This window comes from Carlito syrichta, unplaced genomic scaffold (assembly GCF_000164805.1).
Source record: "Carlito syrichta isolate Samal-C Ts95f unplaced genomic scaffold, Tarsius_syrichta-2.0.1 Scaffold308127, whole genome shotgun sequence".
Classification (NCBI taxonomy): Eukaryota; Metazoa; Chordata; class Mammalia; order Primates; family Tarsiidae; genus Carlito; species Carlito syrichta.
Genome location: NW_007252223.1, coordinates 86,229 through 97,483, shown reverse-complemented (window position 1 = coordinate 97,483; position 11,255 = coordinate 86,229). Strand labels below are relative to the sequence as shown.

The 11,255-nt window shown below is 49.8% G+C and overlaps 1 pseudogene; it reads right to left on the bottom strand.

The window, feature by feature from the left end:
• Positions 1-4,430: 4,430 nt before the first annotated feature.
• Positions 4,431-6,024, bottom strand: LOC103267410 (annotated as a pseudogene).
• Between the last annotated feature and the right edge of the window lie 5,231 nt (positions 6,025-11,255).

The following is an 11,255-nucleotide window of genomic DNA, read 5'->3' as shown; positions in this document are numbered from 1 at the left end:
GTAGGCTGTAAGCTCCGGGAGGCTCGGAGCGGCGAGCGAGCTGAAGAAGCCCACGCTATCCCTTTCCCCCAAAGAGGGCGGATTGTCCCATCTTGCTTCTGGAGGTAGGCCAGCTGCCCCTGATCCCTGCCCACCACCGCCAGGGTCTGAGTCGTGAGCCCTCCGGGGAAGCTGCGTGCCAGGGAGCCTGGAAAACGAAGTCTCTCCGGGTCCATCCCTCTTCTGGCCGAGACCCCAGCCTCACCTCTCCGTGGGCCTCCTTCCTGGTCACCCGCGCCCACAGGGAGGGCCACTTCCTCAACTGGTGAGGGGCAAAGAGAGGGACTCCGGGGAAGGAGGAAGACTTCGGTGTCGCCCTCCTTTCCCGGGGTCTCGGGACGAGAAGAGTCAGGTGCCCCTCCTCACACACATCCCGCCCTAAGTTCCCCCTTGCAGAATACGCGCATCATTTCCTTGACGTTTACCACACGCACGCACACACACACAAATATGTGCACACACGCCTGGGAGCGCACCAGAGGAAAAAGAGAATCTGTGAAGATAAGCAAACGATGTCCGGTCGAAAACCGCTCTGGTTCTCTCCAAGGCGGGCGACCGCTCGCGTGTGCGCCGAGCGGCTCCGGGGCCGAAGGAGCAGACGGCCTCGCGCCTGCGTCTCCCCCCCCCGCGCCCCGCGCCCGCCCTCCTCCTCTCGAGAACCGGCTGCGTGTCCGCGGGGCGGGGCGCTCCGGGCCGGGCGGAGGTTTGGGGAGGGCGACGCCAGGGCCGGCCCCGACACCGCTCAGGCGGGGCCCAGCGCGACCCTCACCCAGGACGCGCCGGGCCCGCGTCCACTTCCAGCCGACAGACCCGAGTCTCCTGGCTCGCGTCACGCAGGCGCGCGCGTGTCTGGCGGGCCGGCGCTTCCGCCCACGGCAGGTGGCACGGCCGACGCTCCCGGGAGGGTTCGCGTCCCCAGCCGCTGGCACCGACTGCCGCCCGGGCGCTTCCGGCCGGTTGCAGGCGGGGAGGGAAAGGCGCTTGGGGTCCCGGGGGAGAGGCCGGGCGCTGCGGCTCCGCGGCCTCGGGAGGGCGGGGCGGTCCCGGGCAGCGGGGGAGGAGGCGCTGCAAGGAGGGGTCTGCCTTGGAAGCGGCTTTGCCCTTGGCTGGCTTGTTCTTGTTTTTGAGTCGGAGTCTCACTCTGTCGCCCAGACCGGAGTGCAGGGGCCGCTCCCGGCCACCGCAGCCTCGACCGGCCACCCTTCCGCCTCAGCCTCCCGAGTAGCCGGAATTACAGGCAGGCGCTACCACGCCCGGCTGATTTTTTGATTTATTGTGGAGAAGCGGTCTCGCTGCCCAGGCGGGTCTCGAACCCGCGGGCTCGGGCAGTCCACTCACCTCAGCCTCCCACAGGCGCGGGATGACAGGCTGAGCCACCGAGCCGGCTTGGCTTGTCTTCCGAGGGAACCAGACTGGACCCGCCAAACCCGACCGGTGGGGACCGTGCACTTTCAGGCCAGCCGCCACCGACTAGTTTCCATTTCTGCTCCCTGTTCGGGCGGAGGCGGAGACCCAGGCCTGGGACCAGCCACCTGAGGGTGGACGGAGCCTGGCCGCGGGGGAACAAAACCACGCGACTCCAAGCGCATTTTCTCCCTCTGCACGTTTAACGCATTTCACGCTTCAGGTGGCTGACAGTCGAAAGACAAGCAGATAATGAGCGGCTTTGAAACAGTTTGAGGAAAATGGAGTTAAGGAAAAAAAAATAGCTTTCCTTCTTCCACATAAGCACCCTAAGTTCAAGCCCCTTTTGGAAGTGGAAACACCGGCCATTTGGTCCACCCCTCATCAGTGGAGCGTCCTGGGAATTTAGCCACAGAAATGGAGTACTTTTTACAATGTTATCTGAAAAACATGGGTGCCCTAGACACATTTCTTAAGATTAAGAAACGAAAAGGAGCCACAAGAAGCCAGGTGAATACTGTAAGGTGGATAGCTAGCACTTCCCTATGAAGATTCCTGCGAGGGTAGTTTTAAAAGATGCTATCACCCCAGGGCTTACGTCCATTGTTCTGGGATGGAGTCTTGCATCAATTCTGCTTTAATAAAAGTTTCATATCGCCTGAGTACTCTACTGCCTCTGTTTGCTGATCAACAAAGTTTTAAGACTTCCCAAATAACTCAAATTTCAGGTTGCCCGGCAAGTTAGGCCATTATGCTTATTGATTCCTGTGATCCTTGGAGGATTACAGAGGGAGAGCATTCTTGGGCTTCTACATGCCCTTTGGCTGACCAGAAACGAGGATCCAGGCCTTTTGGGTGTTTTTTTGTCAGAATCTGTAACACCAAGTTATAGGGCAAAATTTAGGCCGTAAATGAAGGGCTTAGAATTCTAAAGAAATAGCCTCGGATCCAGGTCTCCTGAGGTCAGGCTCATTTCCGAGGCTATGGGGTACAGAGAGTAGTCCAACCTGTGGCTTCTTTCCTTTTCACTTCTCTTTTCATGGACTTCAGGTGCTCAACAAGCAGGTGGCAGATGCTTGAGGGACAGCGTCCTGGAAGAGAGAAGCACTCCTGAACACGGAGCCGACCTGAAGAAGGCGCTGTCGTTTGCCTTTCCTCAGGAAATCTTTCTCTGTACAAAGCCACACAATTTTTCTTGGTTCTAGACAGATTCCCATAAGATGGAGAGTGAAAATAGGAAGAGAGTGATGTCTTTGTACACAGCTCATTTTTTTTATTTATTCATTTTTGAGTTGGAGTCTCACTCCGACATGCAGGCTGGCATGTGGTGGCACACTTACGGTCACCCAAGTGTGCACCTGCTGGGCTCCCGAGACCCTTCCGCCTCAGTCTTCCAGGAGCCTTCCAGCTTCCCCATAGCCTCAGAACTTCAGGCACATGCTACCATGCCTGGCTAATTTTTTTATTTATTGTAGAGATGAGGTCTCATCATGTTGCCCAGGCGGGTCTCGAACCCGTGGGCTCAGTAGATCCTCTCGCCTCGACCTCGCAAAGTGCTGGGCTTACAGGCTAGAGCCACTGTGCCCAGCCCTGTACATCACTTTCAGTGGCTCTCAAAATTTTCTGGACATAGGATTAATAACAGAGGGCTTAACAATTCTGATGCCCCGAGGCTTTGCACAAGGCACTGGAAGTGAGATCTCAGGGGTAGGACGTGAGCATCTATTATTTAAAGGTCACTGTTCTATCGTGAACCACACTGAGAATCAGTCTGCACTCAGTGCTTATCACACTTTAATATGCATCTTGAAACAAAATATAAATATGCAGCTTCACAATGAAGTTTAATAATCAAATATACAAGAAACGATTCCACATACTAATTTGTATGGAAGGATTTGCATGGAAACATTTCCACAGTTCAAAAACTTTCATTTGAACATGGCCCCACAGAAAAGATGCAGTTCTCATATGTGGGTCCGTTCTTCAGAGTTTCTCCAAATTCAGTTCTTTATACAAGAATTGCAGATTGACTTAATAGTTTCCTATACATGGTATAGTTTGATACTTACTACTGTTTGACTCAGTATATTTTGAGCATAGCTTAAGTAAAAAGCATGTACATGCCAATTTCATAGTTATTATTTTAAGTGTCACTTGTGGTTTATCTGCTCCAATAGGCAGTGTCTGCCTGTATGTCCCCAGCACTCTTTTGGTCACACCATTGTCACAACGCCACAGCCGGGAACGTTCTGATTCACCAGGTCAGACTTCTCCCTTCTCTCTCCTTTCCTCAGTTGAAAAGTCTCCTCCAAGTGACACGAGCAGGAGGCCACGACTTTCCTTCCACTTGTGTCTCACTCCTAGCTCCTCTCCTCAGAGGAAAAGGAAGCCCGAAGGTCTTCCTAGAGAACAAGCCCTGGAACTCGTGAAAGTCTCCCTCGTATTCACTAAGGTCTGAGCGCTCTGATCAGGAGGGACTGGCTTCGCAGAAGGGTTGGATCGGGACGTTTTCGTGAACCTGAATCTCCACCATCCACGGTCCAACCTCTTGAAGACCATTCTGAGTGGCCTCCCTGGATCATGGCCGGGTTTTGGGTAAGGGACAGGGTGCAGGCACGGAGAGTATTAAGGAGAGCCCTGGGTGCTGAGGTTGCAGGTCGATGCTAGGCTTCTGGCGAGTTTCCTCCTGGTCATGTAGATTTCTTTGGGCCCAAACCATTTTTCCTCTTGGGAGATGGAGACGTTGGAGATTCGCAGCTTGGGTCTTCAGTGGCTCCTTTGCAGGGTCTGGAAATTCTGAGCCCCCGTTTGTTTGGAGATTCTGGCAGATGAGGCATGGGATTTGAGCAGGTCGCTTGCCTCCTGCCCTCATTCCTGACCTTGGAGCCTTGGCCCACGTGCACATTGTCAGACCTGACCTCTTAAGTTTTCAGGCAAGACCGTGTGTGTCTGTGTGTGCACGTGGGCCGTTTCTTGTGCTGAGATCACCGGAACAGAACCAGAGTCCTCTTGCCCTGCATGTTCTTCCTCTTGGCCCTTCGAGCCCTTTCTCCCTGAAAAGAGAGTTTGCCAGTGTTCACAGGCCCCAGACCGGTTCTGGCCCCGGGCAGTTTGTCCACCAGCTGGTTTTCCCGTTCAGGATGATTCTTGTTCGACCCACCCTTGAACTTCGACGGGTGAATCACGACTGCATTGGAAGGCAGGGTGCATTCTGTTTTTCTCAGGTCGAATACAGGCTTAGGCCGGTTTTGTTCTTGGAGGATTTTCCACTGGTCTAAGGTGACTTCTTTGGTTGCTGCTTTCTCCAGGTGCTCCTCAGACCCAGGACCCGCGATGTCAGAGTCTCTTTCGAGCTCTCTTTGGGGTGCTCCCACGTCGTTGTCTTCGGCCCCAAGGACGCTCAGTTCCCCGCCTGCTGACACGCCCGTCCTGTCCCTTTCCAATTCACCCCTCTGGATGTAAAAGAGGACATAGGCTTGTTGATTCAGGACAGAAGTGATGTCACAGGCAGTTACCTTAGCGTCATTCTTTTTGTACCACTGGCCCGTTCCCAGCTTTGACGTAAGAGAAGTAATGTCCGTTGTGACGGCTCCACCCTGCGTGAACCAGCACAGCATAGAGGGTGTAGACAAGCGATCCTCGGTTCTGCTGAGACATGTATGGCTGCATGTCGAGACGCTCAGGATATTGCACTTCCTTTGTAATTTTGTTGCCTGTGAAATCCGAGAACCTTTTCAGTACAAGGATGAGGACCTTCGAGGAAATGTGCATCGTCAAGCTCTTTGAAGCAGGCACTTTCTGCAGACAAACGCTGCATTGATAGGCATTTTCTTCATCCAGCTGTTCGGGCTTCACCAAATTTTCCAGGGCTTGGTTCACACTCTGAGCTGCCTGGATATCCAATAGAATATCCAGGTAAGGCTCAAAGGTGTCTGAGATGCCATGGCAGTGGAGACACTTGACTTGGGATCTCCAGTAGCCTCCAAATATTTGATGGATTAGGGTGGCATCCTCCGAGTGACCATCGAACTGCCTGTGCCCAGGCAGACATGCCTTCTTCATGGCATCCATAGTGAACATGAGAAATTCATGGGCATCTTCCTGCTTGTACCTGTGGAAGCCAGCAGCCAGTGCACACGAGGGCTGGATAACGTCGCCAGGATGGTGGAGGACCCGAGTAACGTGAGCCTGCATAGCACACAGCATGCAAAATCCCTGCCGGTGACAGGCTTCCGAGTGCTCCTGGGACAGCATGTAGTTGGCCAGGGGCGGTGTGTACGTCAGACACTGCAGGGCCGCATTCACGTAGCAGGAGTTTCCCGTATTCCGGAGGCCAGCGCCAGCCCCAAAAGGTCTCTTCCAACTCAGTGGGAGTTTATCCCTGGGAGCCAGCTGCGTTGCCACCGGCGTTGCATCATAAAGCAGGCTGAGATCTGCCTTAGTGGACCACAATGAGTTCTCATGAAGATAAGGGCTCCAGTGGACTTGAGCATCAGCAGGCTGTGGCCGGGAAGGCTGGAGTTCCAGAAAGACATTGAGCTGAGACTCGCCTCCCAAGCGGGGTGAAGCAGCCTCCATGTCTCCAATGATCTTGAGGTTTCCCTGCCGGGACCTCGAGTTGCAGGAAGATGCTTCCTCTCTCAAGAAAGCCTCTAACAGACAGGCTTTATCATCTCATCAGCCCATTTTATGGATCTCCCCACCCACCACACCCTCCACACCCACCACACCCTCCACACCCACCACACCCTCCATACCCACCTCTCAGGTGCCAGGTGCACCAATCAAACCCAAGCACTTGATGGAGTTAGGAGTCTTAGGGTGTGGCCTCTTGCATTCTCCAGAGAATTCAATGGACATAGTCCACACGACTGCTTACAGAACACCTGAAGAAGATTTAATTATCAGGATTGTGTATGAATATGCTAACAGTGAAGCTGGGTTGGGGTGGTGGTCATACATTTGTCTTAGCTCTTTCAAAAGAAAGAAAGGAATGGATGTTGGGAGAAGTGAAGTGTGTGTGTGTGTTTGTGTGTGTGTGTTTGTGGTGTATAAGTACTTCCATGCATGCAAATATACAAGATACCAATATTCCTTTAGAATATCGAATAAAAAGAATTTGAACTCCCTGGTTTTAAAATGTACCTCAACTACAGTAACTAAGGCAGCGTGTTCTTGCATAAGATCAGATAGAACAATGGAAAAGAAAGACATCCCAGAAACAAGCCCTCCTATCTCTGGTCAACTGATTTTATACAAGGGGGCCAAAACCTTTCACTAGGGGAGACAACAGTCTTCAAACAAACGGTATTTTGAAAACTATGCATCCATATGAAACGCATAGAGCTGGATGATTACTTTACACCATACACAAAAGCTAACTCAAAATTGATGAAAGACTAAATGTACAATTCATGATGTTGGATTTCCTGGATGTGGCAAAAAAACATCAGGGAACAAAAAATGGGTAAATTCAGATTCGTCCAAATTAGAACCTTTTGTGCATCCAGAACACTGTCAACACCGGGCACAGACAATACAGCCCACAAGATGAGTGAAAATATTTGAAAGCATATATCTGATAAAGGCTCAATATCCAGAATATACACAAACTACCCCTTAGCAAAAACAACACAAATTAAAAATGGAAAGAGTGTTGAAACAGACATCTCACCAGAGAAGACACACAATGGTCACGAAGACATGAAGAGGTGTCTCTCATCATTATTTATTAGGAAAATGCAAGTCACAACTGGAATTAGATGCTGTTCCACGTCCATTAAGGTGGCTAAGATGAAATCAATCACTCAATCAAAGCAGAAAAAAACCAGTGTTGTTAGGGAAAAGGCACTATTGTGCACAGCTGTTGAGAATGAGAACATGAAGCAATCTTGTGGAAAAGAGTGCAGTCTTTATTTAAAAAGAAAACTAGATAATTATCACATGACCACAAACTCCACTTCTAGATGTGTAATCACAAGGTTCAGAGGCAGAAACTCAAACCGGTATTTGTACAGTATTGTTCATAATAGCAATATTCAAATAGCAACCCACCCAACTTTTCATCAATAGATAACGGAGAAACAAAATGTAATGTGTTTATGTGTGCTTGTGGTAATATAACACTTATAAACTTTAAAAGGGAATGAAACTCTGATACATGCTGATGTATGCATGGAAACATTATATTATGTGAATTAAGACAGATGCACAAAGAATAATATTATTTGATTTCTCTTATATTAGGTAGTCAGAATAGGCAAATATATAGAAATAGAAGTTACCAGTGGCTAGGAAATGCGGAGTAAGGGTTTAATGTGCACAGAATTTCTATTTGGAATGATGAAAGTTCTTGAAACGGTAGAGGTGATCTTTCTACAACCTTATTAATGCCACTAAACGGTACAACAATAACAAAAAACCTGTTAAAATGGCAAGTTTTATGTTACATGTATTTTAAAATAATAAAGTTAAGACATGCAGATAAAAAATTTAAAAACCTGTCTTCGATAACAGACTACACGCCAAACTCCCACTACATTAAGAAAAATAGGGCTAAATATTACAATGCCTGGCGGCACAGGATTCAAGTCAACATGAAAATCATCTACCATTGAGCTTGAACAAAATGGCTTTGGACTGCACGGGTCTATTTATATTTTATTTTTCAATAAAGTTTTTTGTATACACTTAAGGGGTACAACAGCAGTTATGTTGTGTGGATATGCTGTGCAGTGGCAAAGTCTGGGCCTTCAGTGTCTCTGTGGGATTTCCGTAATGTCCATCACCTTGGTGATTTCTCGTTCCTCAACCCCCTCCTGCCATCCCTTTGGGAGCCCCAACGTCTATGACTCCACATGCTGCGTCCATGCGTACAAAGTATTTCCCACTTTTGCATGAAAACGACACGAGTTTGTTGAATGCAGATTGTCCAACGCCCATGTCACCCCTGAGACAGCAAGATCTGCTTCTCCCCGGCTCCTCCTCCTCAGCCCACTTTAGTCAAACGCCAGGAGGATGAAGGTATTGATAGTCATTCACTTCCAATTAAGCATCAATGGACAGTCCATGTACTTTCCTTATGATCGACTTAATAACATTTTCTTTCAGCAATACCTCATCCCTACAATAAATCAAAAAATCAGCCAGGCGTTGTAGCGCATGCCTGTAATTCCGGCTACTTGGAAGGCTGAGGCGGAAGGATCGGTGGAGCCCAGGAGGTCGAGGCTGCGGTGGCTGGGAGCAGCCACTGCACTCCAGTCTGGGTGATGGAGTGAGACTCCAATTCAAAAACAAACAAACAAACAAACAAAAAACATTTTCTTTTTTCCAGCTTACTTTACTGTAGGGATGCAATTTACAAAACTTATAACTAAAGACTGTGTTTCAATCAACAGTACATGCTATGGATAAGGCTTCTGGTCAAGAGTAGACTATTAGCAGTTACGTTTTTGGGGAAAAAAGTTATAAAATAAATTTCTTTTTTGGGGGGAATACTGCCAGTTATTTTCTTTTTAAAAATTCTCTCTCTATCTATATATATTTATATTTTAAAGATGTGGCGTTCAATACAACAAATATTCATCAGGCATGTGCCCTTGCTGATGAGGTGTGGCCCCTCCCCCAGCAGATTCCCACTACTGCCAATCCCGCCTCCACCACTCCGGCCCCTGGCAGTTTCCCTCTGCTGCCAATCCCTTTCTTAGAGGAGTAAGATAATTATCAAAGGTCCGCTTATGAGTGACAACATGTGGCACCCAGTTCTTTGTTTCTGTGACAGATCACTCAGTATTATAGACTCTAAGTCCATGGAAGTTGTTGCAAAGTTCATAATTTTGCCCTTCTTTATGGCTGCATAATATTCCATCATGTGATGTATCACATTTTAAAAATCCAGTCCTCTTTCAATGGGCACCACTGTTGGTTCCTGTTTTTGCTATTGTGAACGATTCTGCAACAAACGTGTGTGCAGATACCTTTTTCATCGAGTGATTTGAGTTCCTCCTGGTATATTCTCAGTAGAAGGGTTGCGGGGTTGTATGGAAGGACACGTTTTAGATCTTTAGGTTTTGCCAAACTCTTTTCCACAGAGGCTGCACCAGTTTACACTCCCACCAGCAGTGTCGAAGTGTTCCCTTTCCCCGCATCCTCTCCAGCATCTGGTGCCTTTTGATTTACTGAGAATGGTCGTTCTGACTGGAGTTAGGCGGTATCTCAGTGCAATGTTAATTTGCATTTCTTTGTATTTCAGAATTTTGTACCTCAGAGAGGTTTGGAATCCTTAACTGCCACATTGTTCAAGCGTCAACTGTACATTTCTATTTAAAAGCAATATATACTAACAATTTCTATATTGAAAATAGTGAATAGTATGTAGAGAAAGTAAAGAAGTTATACGTCCGTGGAAAGTTACGCTAAGCTCATGGATCCAAAGACTCAACGGTGTTAGGACCTGAAGGCTCTCACAGCTGACCTCTACAGAGAAAGCGTTTCTACCTTCCAAGTGCTTAGTCAACCACCGCACAGGGTCAGAGACATTGCCTCAACTCTCACAGTTACCCGTTTTGGGGTGGACCTGCACGATTCACGTCATGCAAAGCTTGCTGTGACCACAGAGATCAGTTTCAGTCCTAGAGGATCTTACAGCCAACGAGGAGAAATTGGATGAAGCTGTGGGATGTTGGCTGACGACGCCAGAGCTTCCTCGCAGGTTACAGCCAGATCCCATGAGCACTGGGCGAACTGAAGCAGGTGGTGCGCCTGGAGCTGGGACCCCGCCGATGAATGGCAGATGCTCCATTCTCGTCCCCCCACTTTCTCTCCCCGTGCTCCGAATACACCCCAGCATTTCCTCCATGGAACTTGGACCCAAACCCTCTTTGAATTGTTGGGCATTGGAAGGTGCTTTGTTAGGCAGAACGCGAAGATGCCCCCAACACTTTCCTGGTGCCATTCACACCCAGGACTCCAAATTGCTTCTTGCCTCAGTTTACCCTAAATTTCCTCCTTCCCCTCTACCCTCGTCTCATCCCACTTGCCTTCCTGAGGACACCTCACAGCTCTCTTTCCTCCACACCTTCAGAATCCCAGGTGATTCAGAATCCCAGCCTCAGCCACCTCCCCCCCAGCCCTCCTCCTGCTCCAGATCTCCCTTCGCTGCCTGACCGTCCCGTTCGCTCCTGCCTTGGCCCAGGCGGGCCTCCCAGGCGCTCTGCTCCCTGCGCCCAGTTTCGGGCTCATTTCTCTGCCCTCTTGGCTTCCCCGGCAATTCATCCTATTCCCTGCTCTGTGCGTCGCCGCCCTCTTCTCTGTCTCTGTCCTCTCCTGCCCTGGGTCCTGTCTGGAATCAGCCCTGCTGAGCCTGCTTCGGCTGGCTCTCCTGCCCTCGCCCCTCCCTCGGCCTGCCCACCCTGCCCTGGAATCGGGGACACATCACTGAGTCTCAGGAAGAACCCTTGCCTCACCCCTCTCGCCTCAATTTCCCCTCCCTCTCCTTCCCCCCTGTAGGGCAGCGCCAGCTTCATGCCTCTGACTCTCCCCAAAATCTCTGGCCTCCCTGCTTTCTGGACCCCGGTAAATTCTGGCCTCACACGACAGAGCCAGCACCCTCACCTCCATCTCGTGTCACCCGACCCGAGTGCCCTCTCCTCCTCATAACCATCAGATTCACCCTCAACCACGTAGCCTATGGGAACAGAGGTTCACATCAGCTCCTTAACCGCCCCCGGTGCAAGTTCCCCCTCGCATATCTGTTTTTTTCCTCCCCTGTCTTGGACTCCGACCCTTTGGAAACACCAAGAGTTGAAGTG